Source organism: Leuciscus leuciscus, assembly GCF_965113295.1.
Source record: "Leuciscus leuciscus genome assembly, chromosome: 11".
NCBI lineage: Eukaryota > Metazoa > Chordata > Actinopteri > Cypriniformes > Leuciscidae > Leuciscus > Leuciscus leuciscus.
The window spans coordinates 16,729,175-16,738,737 of NC_138735.1; positions in this window are offsets into that span (position 1 = coordinate 16,729,175).

The window sequence follows — 9,563 nt, forward strand, 5'->3', positions numbered from 1 at the left end:
TTCCAATTACTCAACTTGTCATTAATATAATGAACTGTACTTTAGAAATACAGATATTTCACCAAATTAGGCCGAATTAAATATAATAAGGTGTCAGTTTTGAATGAGTAAATTCAAAACATTTATTTAAAATAATAAAAAAGTATATTGGTTTCCACAAATATCAAGCAGCACAACTGTTTTCAACATTGATAATATTAAGTAATGTTTCTTAAGCACCAAATCAGCAGACGGATTTTCTGGATCATGTGACACTAAAAATTCAGCTTTCCCATCACAGGAATTAATTCAATGTTAAGATATGTTATAAAAGAAAATGGTGATTTTAAATGTTAATAATTTTTCACAGTGTTATTTTACTGTATTTTTGATCAAATAAATGCTGTCTTGGGGAGCATTAGAGACTTCTTTCAAACAGGTTTGAACATGGACACACACACACACACACACATACACACACATATTCACCTGTTTCCAGTATTTGGATTGCAAGTAGTTTGCATCCAGTTTTTTTTTTTTTTTTCTGTCTACAGATCTACATTTACATTTTTACATTTATTCATTTAGCTGACGCTTTTATACAAAGCGACTTACAATTGCTATATATGTCAGAGGTCGCACGCCTCTGGAGCAACTAGGGGTTAAGTGTCTTGCTCAGGGACACATTGGTGTCTCACAGTGGATTCGAACCCGGGTCTCTCACACCAAAGGCATGTGTCTTATCCATTGCGCTACCACCACCCTATACATCTATACATTTTTCTTGTAACCTTTATGATCATTTAATGCCAGCTGCAGAGAAACTTATATTTACATTTCTGCAATTAAACAGACAATTTTATCCAAAGCGACCATAGGCTGTAAAAAAATAGGGAAAGCGACTAACATGGAAGATTCATAGCATGGAAGATTTACGATTATACTTTCATCACTTATAATAACATACATCACTCTGCATGTTCAATGCCTTAAAATGCATTAAGTAATTAATGATTATAAATGGTTTATATGATTTATTTTTTTATCTTATTATGGAAGACTGGTTTGTAGATTTTACATATACAAATCTTACTGTATTTTAAATATTGAATATTTGTTATAAACATTAAAGATCTGTCATGTGCATTGTTCCCAATCAAACCAGGCATATTTTCCCTCCAAGCACAAGACAAGAAAGGGAAATAATGTGCTTTGATGAATAAAAAGAAAACTTCAAGGAGGTTTTTCATATTTCACCCTTGTTTTTATGGCATTTTCAATATGAACAGTCTCTGTAATCATGTGTGGTTCTGTAATCTGCAGTTTCGTCCTTTCTCCTGTTTGTACTCGAATTACACACGGCTCCCTCTCCAGCCCAACTCCACCACTCACTCCAGCCTGACAGCGCCGATGCCTAAGAAACAACCATGAGAAATTGATTCATGTAATGGCAATATTCCTTAATGAGAGTAGGCCTAATTGAGAACCACATTACTCCAGGACTTCAGAACCGATTAGGTCTGTAAGGGGTGAAGAAAGCGGGGGATATGTTTTCCATATGGTGAGAGAGTCTGCCATCTGCTATGATTCACAGGTTGAAGAATGTATGCATTCTGAAAACAGCCATCTTCTCTTCTGTCATTTCGTATTTTACAGCACTACTATGAGCTCTCGGCCGGCTCATATTATTTTCAAAGTCCTGCCGTTTCAAGAGGGACAAACACAAATATTTATTCTACTGTACGCCGTTGCATTTACATTGCCATCTACACTGCAAAAATCATGCATGTCATATTGCTGATGAATTTTATTGCCTTACTGATACTCATACTATTCAATAATTCAGTTCTCTCGGAAAAAAATGAGCAATATGCGTGTTTCAATTTCCATTTCTTACATTATACTGATGGTTTTATGAAAATGAATGTTCCCTACTCAGCCGAAATGAACTGATTGACAGCTGACCTGACCTATAATCAGAACAGGAAGGTCTCGTTATAAAAGTAGTGGAAATTTCTGCGGTAAACTATAATTAGGCCCAGCACCCCAGGGCAGGTACGAAGAAACAGGGCCAGGAGCAAAGCATTATGGGGCAGATTGTGACTGTCACTCAGTGTGAGTTGTTACTGTATGTGCCTGTGCTTACTAACACACACACACACACACACACACACTGTCCCAATCCCTCTGGCAGCTCAAATTGAATCTCAAGTTGTGTCCTATTTTGGTTGAAGAACAGGTGATCCACTTGGCAAACACACTTTCTCCTGCTTTCCTTCCCTCCTGTGGCAGTTAATGAATGTAGCGACAACATTGTTTTCCAAGAAAAGGAACAAGGAGTTGTATCACAGTTTCCCCCCAAAAAATATATATATATATGTTTTACTGTTTTCACCATTGATAATAATAAAAATAAAAAAAACATATCAGCATATTATAATGATTTCTGAAGGATCCTGTGACACTGAAGACTGGAGTAATGGCTGCTGCACAGGAATAAATGATGTTTTAAGATATATCACAATAGAAAACTAATATATTTTACAGTATTACCGTTTTACTGTATTTTTGAATCAAATAAATGGGATGAGGGGTTTAATAACAATAAAACTGAGGGAGGTTGTGGAAAAGAATGGAGCGCTACTTGATTAGCATTGTGTTTGCGGTACACAAACGAGAACGACATGTTTTCCTTCTTTATTGAAGACATTTGTCTTTGCTTTTGTTTGCTGGCTTACTTCATCTGAACTGGCACGGATGCAGAGAGCTGGGTAATTACGACCAAGTTTTTGTTTATGGACACTGCGTATAGCCGAATGAATGCAAAGCTGTCCGTCTTGGGTGATTGGTATTGTTGAAATACGCTTGGATGGTTCGGAAATATCCACTCAAATTAGGCAAATCCTTTCACCTCTCTCACTTGTTGTATGGTAAATGGGGCAGGCAAGAATGGAAAAAGAACTTAAAAGTTTGACAAAAGCTTTAAATTTATTTGATAAGTCATACAAATGGACACTATGTGTCAAACTTACACACAGAGACACCCAAAAACAAATACAAATGCATAATCACACAAGTATTTTCCCTATTCGCGTGAACAGGGCACCTGCGAGTCTTTCTGTTGTCCATGAAAGAACATTTACATGGCCGTCTATTACTATGCAAATCAGTCTGGATCTATATAGGCACGTAAAAAAAACTCTGAAAATCCCACAATGTGTTCTTTGTTTGTACCTTCATTTGTTTATGTTCTTTATGGGGCCGATGAAGACTGTGGACAACACCAGTGATACAAATGATACCTGTATCATTAAAGCTCTTTTTTTGCTTGAGTTACTTGCTTGTTTGACTAGCAGCGTTACGTCAAAAGTACAGGAAAACACATGATAAATGACGTAACGCTGCAGGTATTATTGTCGACCACAAACTAAATGCTTTCCTTTTCATTCATAAGAGATGGATTAAAAAAAAATGGAGTTCCTGATTGAAAACATTGTTCTTATTGTCTTGGGAAAAGTCCCAAGTAAATTTTTTCCAATAATTTTTTCATTACTTTTGTAAGTACATGCCAGTAGATTTTTTCAGAGAAAATTCAGAGGCACTTATAATTAAATAAGAAATGTTTTACTATAAACCCAAACTCTGGAAGAGAGTAATTAGGTGAAAGAGAACAGAGAGTAAGAGCAACACTATGCCATCCTTCAATTACCAGCTCATAATCACAGCCGTCCCGGGCCATCTGACCAGCACCGGACAGCTGCTCGAACGAAAGGGGAACACACACACACGCACACTTCCTGCTAACGTTCCCATAACCCCTCCTTGACTGGCATTCCACTATTGACACCCATGATCAGTGAGGATAGATACAGATGGGACAATGACCTTTAAAAATAATGTTTAATGGTCTAGTTTAAAACACGCACTTTCCAGATTTACTCTTTGTATTTATGTTGGATTCAATAAAAAACTTGTTTAAAAAAATTTGAATGACTCTAATACATGTGATCATATACATCTTTATAATTTTTTATTAAATATCATGAATTAAAGTAAAAATGCTTGCTTATAGACTGTATACAAGCATTTTTACTATTACTTTAATAATTGTTTAATTTATTATTATTTAAAAATACTATATATATATACTTACATATAAACTTATATATGTAAAAAAAAATACTTTTTACAAATATTTGAATATAAAAAATATTTAGAAATGTATACTGAATATAGAAAACATTCTCATTATAGAGGAGGTATATTTTTATGGTATTGTATGTATACATTGTGTTTGTTTTTATGTATGACATCATTGGTCCAGATATTATGTACATTAAGGTTTTTGTTGCTCAGGTGTTTATGCAACTGTCTCCCTAAATATAACATCAAAATATATCACAAAAAAAAAAAATAATCCTTAAATATTCATATGATGAATGGCACATTTTAAATGAGTAAAAAACTAGAGTTTAATAATAATAAAAAATGTGTATAAATCTTAATGGAACAAGGTAATGGACGATTTCCGTTTATAGTTTTATAGTCCTGCATGTGATTCGTTTTCTTAAATTTGAATAAAAACGCAAATATGTTTACATTTATGAATACGAATCACATCCATTGTTTTATTAAATAGTATGCAAAATGTTTTATTATGCTATAGTTTTTTTTTTTACTCATTTAAAATTCTTAATTCATACTATGAATTATATGTAAAGGTCGATTCAATTTGATGGAATTTTACTATACAACTGAAATTCGTAAATCTTAAAAAAAAGACTTATTTTTTGTGTGTTTACATAAATAAAAGTTAAAATATCTTCTTGCCATAGTGGTGTACACTGCCTCAATGCCCTTTGACGCCATTTGAATAAGTTGCCGCTCAGACAGGGAAATTTCTCCGAGGCACTTGTGCATCCAGCAGACCAGAGTTAGTGGGCAGGGTGGAATCCATGCATGCAGCCCAAAACAAAGCTCTCTCTTACCTCCTCTCTCTCCAGCCCAGCGATTCCCGCAACGCTCCACAGATGTTATTGACCTCTGGGTTAACTCATGTCAGGTAAGCCTGGGAGATAATGGACAAAGAGCATTTTCTTTTACAGGTGGAATGACACGGCATATCCGCGGCCGGCCGCTCCTCCCGCATTGACAGATTTTCTAATTCACTGCAGATTCTCATAAAACTGGGTGGCCAACCACAGCCCAGGCCAACAGAGGGGCCATTCATACTGGGTGGGATGGAGGCCTGGCCAAATTAACCTGGATTAATTTAAGGGAGCAAAAGGCTCTTCACATTCAAATAAAATGAAGATCAATAAATTAAATGCTAGAGGTCAGGATGTCAAGTTGCCTGGCGATGAGCGACCGCCATGTGGAAAGTTTTTCGCAGAGGGAAGAAAAGGGCCGTTAAATGGCTTTCTTCCACAAAAACTTCCATTCCTCTCTCTTTACATGCACGAGTTGCTTTCCTATAAACACTGCCATGCCAGCAAAGAATGCTTATTACTTTTTTTCATTTACTGGATTGGTTACTGCAGAGCGCCATAATTACTGCCCAACTCTGTTTGTTTCTTCACTTCCAGAATTATTATCGTGAATGTTTGACATCTCTCTTTTTGTCTCGTTGGACTTTCCATTAGAACCAATGTTGATAGTCGCACGAACAGATTATAGAGCTCTCCGAAGGCGTACATTTTGTGCCTCTCCTGGGCTTCCATGATAATTATAAACGCTGCGCAAACCTAAGAAATGATTCATGATTAGAAATGCAGGTGACAGTTCCAACTCAATTATTTAAGTACTCTAGAGGCAAGTTCTGGTTCAGGAAAGCTCCCCATTTGGATATCGCCAAGTGACGCCATCCAAGCCTAAAACCTGAACCACTTCATGTGTCATTATGTGATCAATTATCCAGTAGAAGGCTTCTGAGGAGGCCTGTGTGCCATTAATAGCATTAATTCCTAAGCAGCAGCCTGAGATGACATGTGGCACAATGGAAAGGGCCCTGAAAATGGCTGACGTGCTATGGCACTAAAGTTGTTGCTTATCATTTTAATAAAATGGACAGTTCGTAATGAAGACACACTGTATGCCCCTATAAAAAATATCATAATATAAACCAATATATAATAGAAAAATGCAAACAAAATGAGCAATATATATATATATATATATATATATATATATATATATATATATATATATAAATGGCTACTACTGTATTACCCCCCCATAACTGTCTGACACGGCATCTACTGCAATTGCTGACAAACATGATGTTCGCCAGAGCATTTTGTCTACACGCTCTAAACCTTTATTTAAACGTTATTGTATTTAAATTCATTTATATTAATATGTAAACTCATTTAATCAAATATTTATTTTCATAAAAAATATTCACAAATTTGCACCAATTTCCCTAGAAGAGATTTTGTTTCCTTGGGCATATTGAAAAGCTTTTTTAGCTTTATTAGCACATTGTTGAATCTTATGTCTTGAAATAAATTAATATTTTTTTATTTATTTTTTATTTATCGCTTTATTTTTTATATAATGTATTTTATATAAAACTATAAAAATAGGACTATTTTTGAGAATGCATACTATACTACTATCCTATACTATACTATTCTGCAGAGTTAGACGCGTTCCTGGGTCAACACATTTTTGTTGATCTTGGAACAACATTCCTGTCGAAAAGTTTGTCTTAATCCTATCCCTACCCCAAACCTTAACCTACCCATAACTTATCCCTAAAATCAGAGGGAAATGATAGGTGAATAACCCTGATGTAGAAGCACCTGGTTGTAAGCCTAAACTAGACATAAACTTTAAACTTGTCCCTCAAATCTTGGTTGATTGGAATGTTGTTCCAGGATCAACAAAGATGTTGATCCAGGAACATGTTGTACTTGGTGAAATCATGTTCTGCATACTATTGTCAGCAAACAGAAGAATACAGCACAAAGGGCACTTCCACAAAGGGTGTTTATTGGCAGGTAAGTGCAGGAAACAAACGATGCAAGCAGGAGAGTGACTGAGTTCATTAAATAGCAGCAAACACTTAGCTGAGAATAACAGTCCTTATCGTTGTATGTGTTGACTGATGCAATCTGGATGGCAGGAGGTGACAGGTGATCGTGACAACTATACTACACTATACTATACTGTACTATACTGTGAGTACTATATAGTGAGCCAGGCACTAAAGGACAAGCACCTTACTCCCCGCCAACCCTCACACTGACACTGCCAATATCCTTGTGTTCTCCCTTTCCGTTTTTTAGCATGGCTTTGGAGTTCATCTCAGGTATGAGGTGCCCACAGGAAGCTATTGGTCTCAGGAAACTGCCCCTCTGACTCTTGGCCCGCTTTCAAGTCTAAAAAAGCCATAGAATTGGACTCTCTCTCTGTTCCTCTGTTACTCTCTCTGTCTCCATGTCTCAACACCCCCCTCCCTCTATCCTGTACACGCCGACAGGAGGCAACCAGGGACCGTTTACCGCAGTCCCGAGAGCCTACAGCTGGTGAGGGAGAGCAACCGAGTCCGATCTAAGGTCAGCGACTAACAGCCAGGTGATCATGTCCTCTGGCCAGCTGGAGCTGCTATCCCCCATAGACAGAGGCTCACGGACAAAAGGCAAAGATGCTCGCCACCTGTCCATTAACAATACGCACACTCACTAACGCAAACAGTCAGCTTGCCTTTGTTCCGTTAGCAGACCTTCAACACAACTGACAGAAGTTGTAGCAATGACTCTCCATCTGGGTCAATGATGTGACTCTCTCTCTCTCTCTCTCTCTCTCTCTATATATATATATATATATATATATATATATATATATATATATATATATATTAGGTTAGTTCAGATTGTACATATACATATTTCTCAAAACCACATACAGAGATAAATACTAAAAGTATATTTATAAGAACTTGTTTACAACTAAATTTTTCCTTCAATGTAAAATATGTTTTCCCTTTTCTTTATTTTGAGATCTCTGAGATCTTTATATGCCATTGACCAATCACTGATCAGGCCTAAGAGACAAACTGGCCTAAATTAGTTCTGACTGCTTTGTATTTGTCAATAAAGGAATGCTGGAGGATAATCAAATAGTTACTTGTGCTCAGCAGACCTGGCCGGGTGTCTTTGGGACCATGTGTTTCGCTCAGTGAGAAGGGAAAAGAGAGAATAACAGGTTTGTTGTGCTGGGCTTTGGATTGGTCTATTAGCTCTACTTTGTTTCTTCCCCATCTATCCAGGAACTAGACTGGCTTCCAATGGGATTGGGCACCGGCAGCCAGTAGGACAATGAGTCTTTTTATCTCTCCAGCCTTGTCTGAGAGTTCAGCTTTCACAGGCTTATCAAGATCCTCTGCAAGTGTGCTGAAAAGTCAATCACAAATGTAAAAAAAGACCCCTGGGATTCGACAACCCCCTCTCCTATTCTCTTTACATATAGAGCTCTCTCTTTAAGAGACATGCACTCTGCTGGATCCAGTGGAATTTATGTGTCATTCCCAGCAAAGAGGAAACAGACTGTCCAAAAGGGTGTGAAACGGCTCCTTTGACCAACGGTCAGTCCGGCTAACCAAAATGGTCATGAGCCCAGAAGCATTTCCTGTGGATGACAATGCATGCCATGCTGCAAGTGATACCTATGAATTGCTTCTCGACTGTGACAACAGGAGCGGGTTGTTTTGACAAAATAGAGCGTCTATTTAAAGCCACCAACAACTAACGTAAACATTGTCACACTCCCATGGAATGACAATTGTCAGTGTAGAGAATAGACTAATGCCGCAGTTAGCTGTCGCACATTCTCATGTAGATTCCCATCACCAGGCAGGGTTAAGAAGATGGTTTGAGGGTAAATCACTTGTGGAAAGGTGAAATGTGGCCAGCACGAGTCAACATAATCCACTCCAGACACATGTGTAACACAAGAGAAACAGGTGCAAACAATTGAAACAGCTGTCAGTAAGCTAGAGTGATCTCTTTTGATATCTTAATTGTTAGGCAATCCCGGCACAATTTTGGCAACATTGCTGTGGGCCCGGCTGCCTTGTCTCCATCTGTCAGAGGGTAGATACAGTGTGTGTTTTCAGTCCTCATGGAAAAGAGTGTCTCTGGGATGTGTCCAGCCCTGAGCTCCGTACTTTGAGGAAAATGGGGCCTGATTGCCGCCATTTCCAACTTCTCTCTGGGCATGGTCAAGAGTGACAGTAATTCTCATAATTGTAGTGGTTGGAAACTTCTAGAAGGTGTCAAACTTCCCGGTGATTCTGAGGTTTACCCCTTATTTTACTCTGTCTCACCTTCTCCAACTGAGCTCAGTTTCTTTATTGTGTACTAATCAGGCTTAGTTTTTTCTATTTTGCATTTTTGTCTAATTGAACAATAGCTTCGGAGAGAGACTGTAAAATAAAAGGATTGGGAAAGGACCTCAAGCCGAGACCCGAACATTGGATCACCCAAAGCACCTACTGTATAAATAGTTTGAAAACAGACCATAATTTTTTTTTCTTTTTTTCGGTTGGGTGAATTCAATACAATGCAGTATGCTTAATAAAG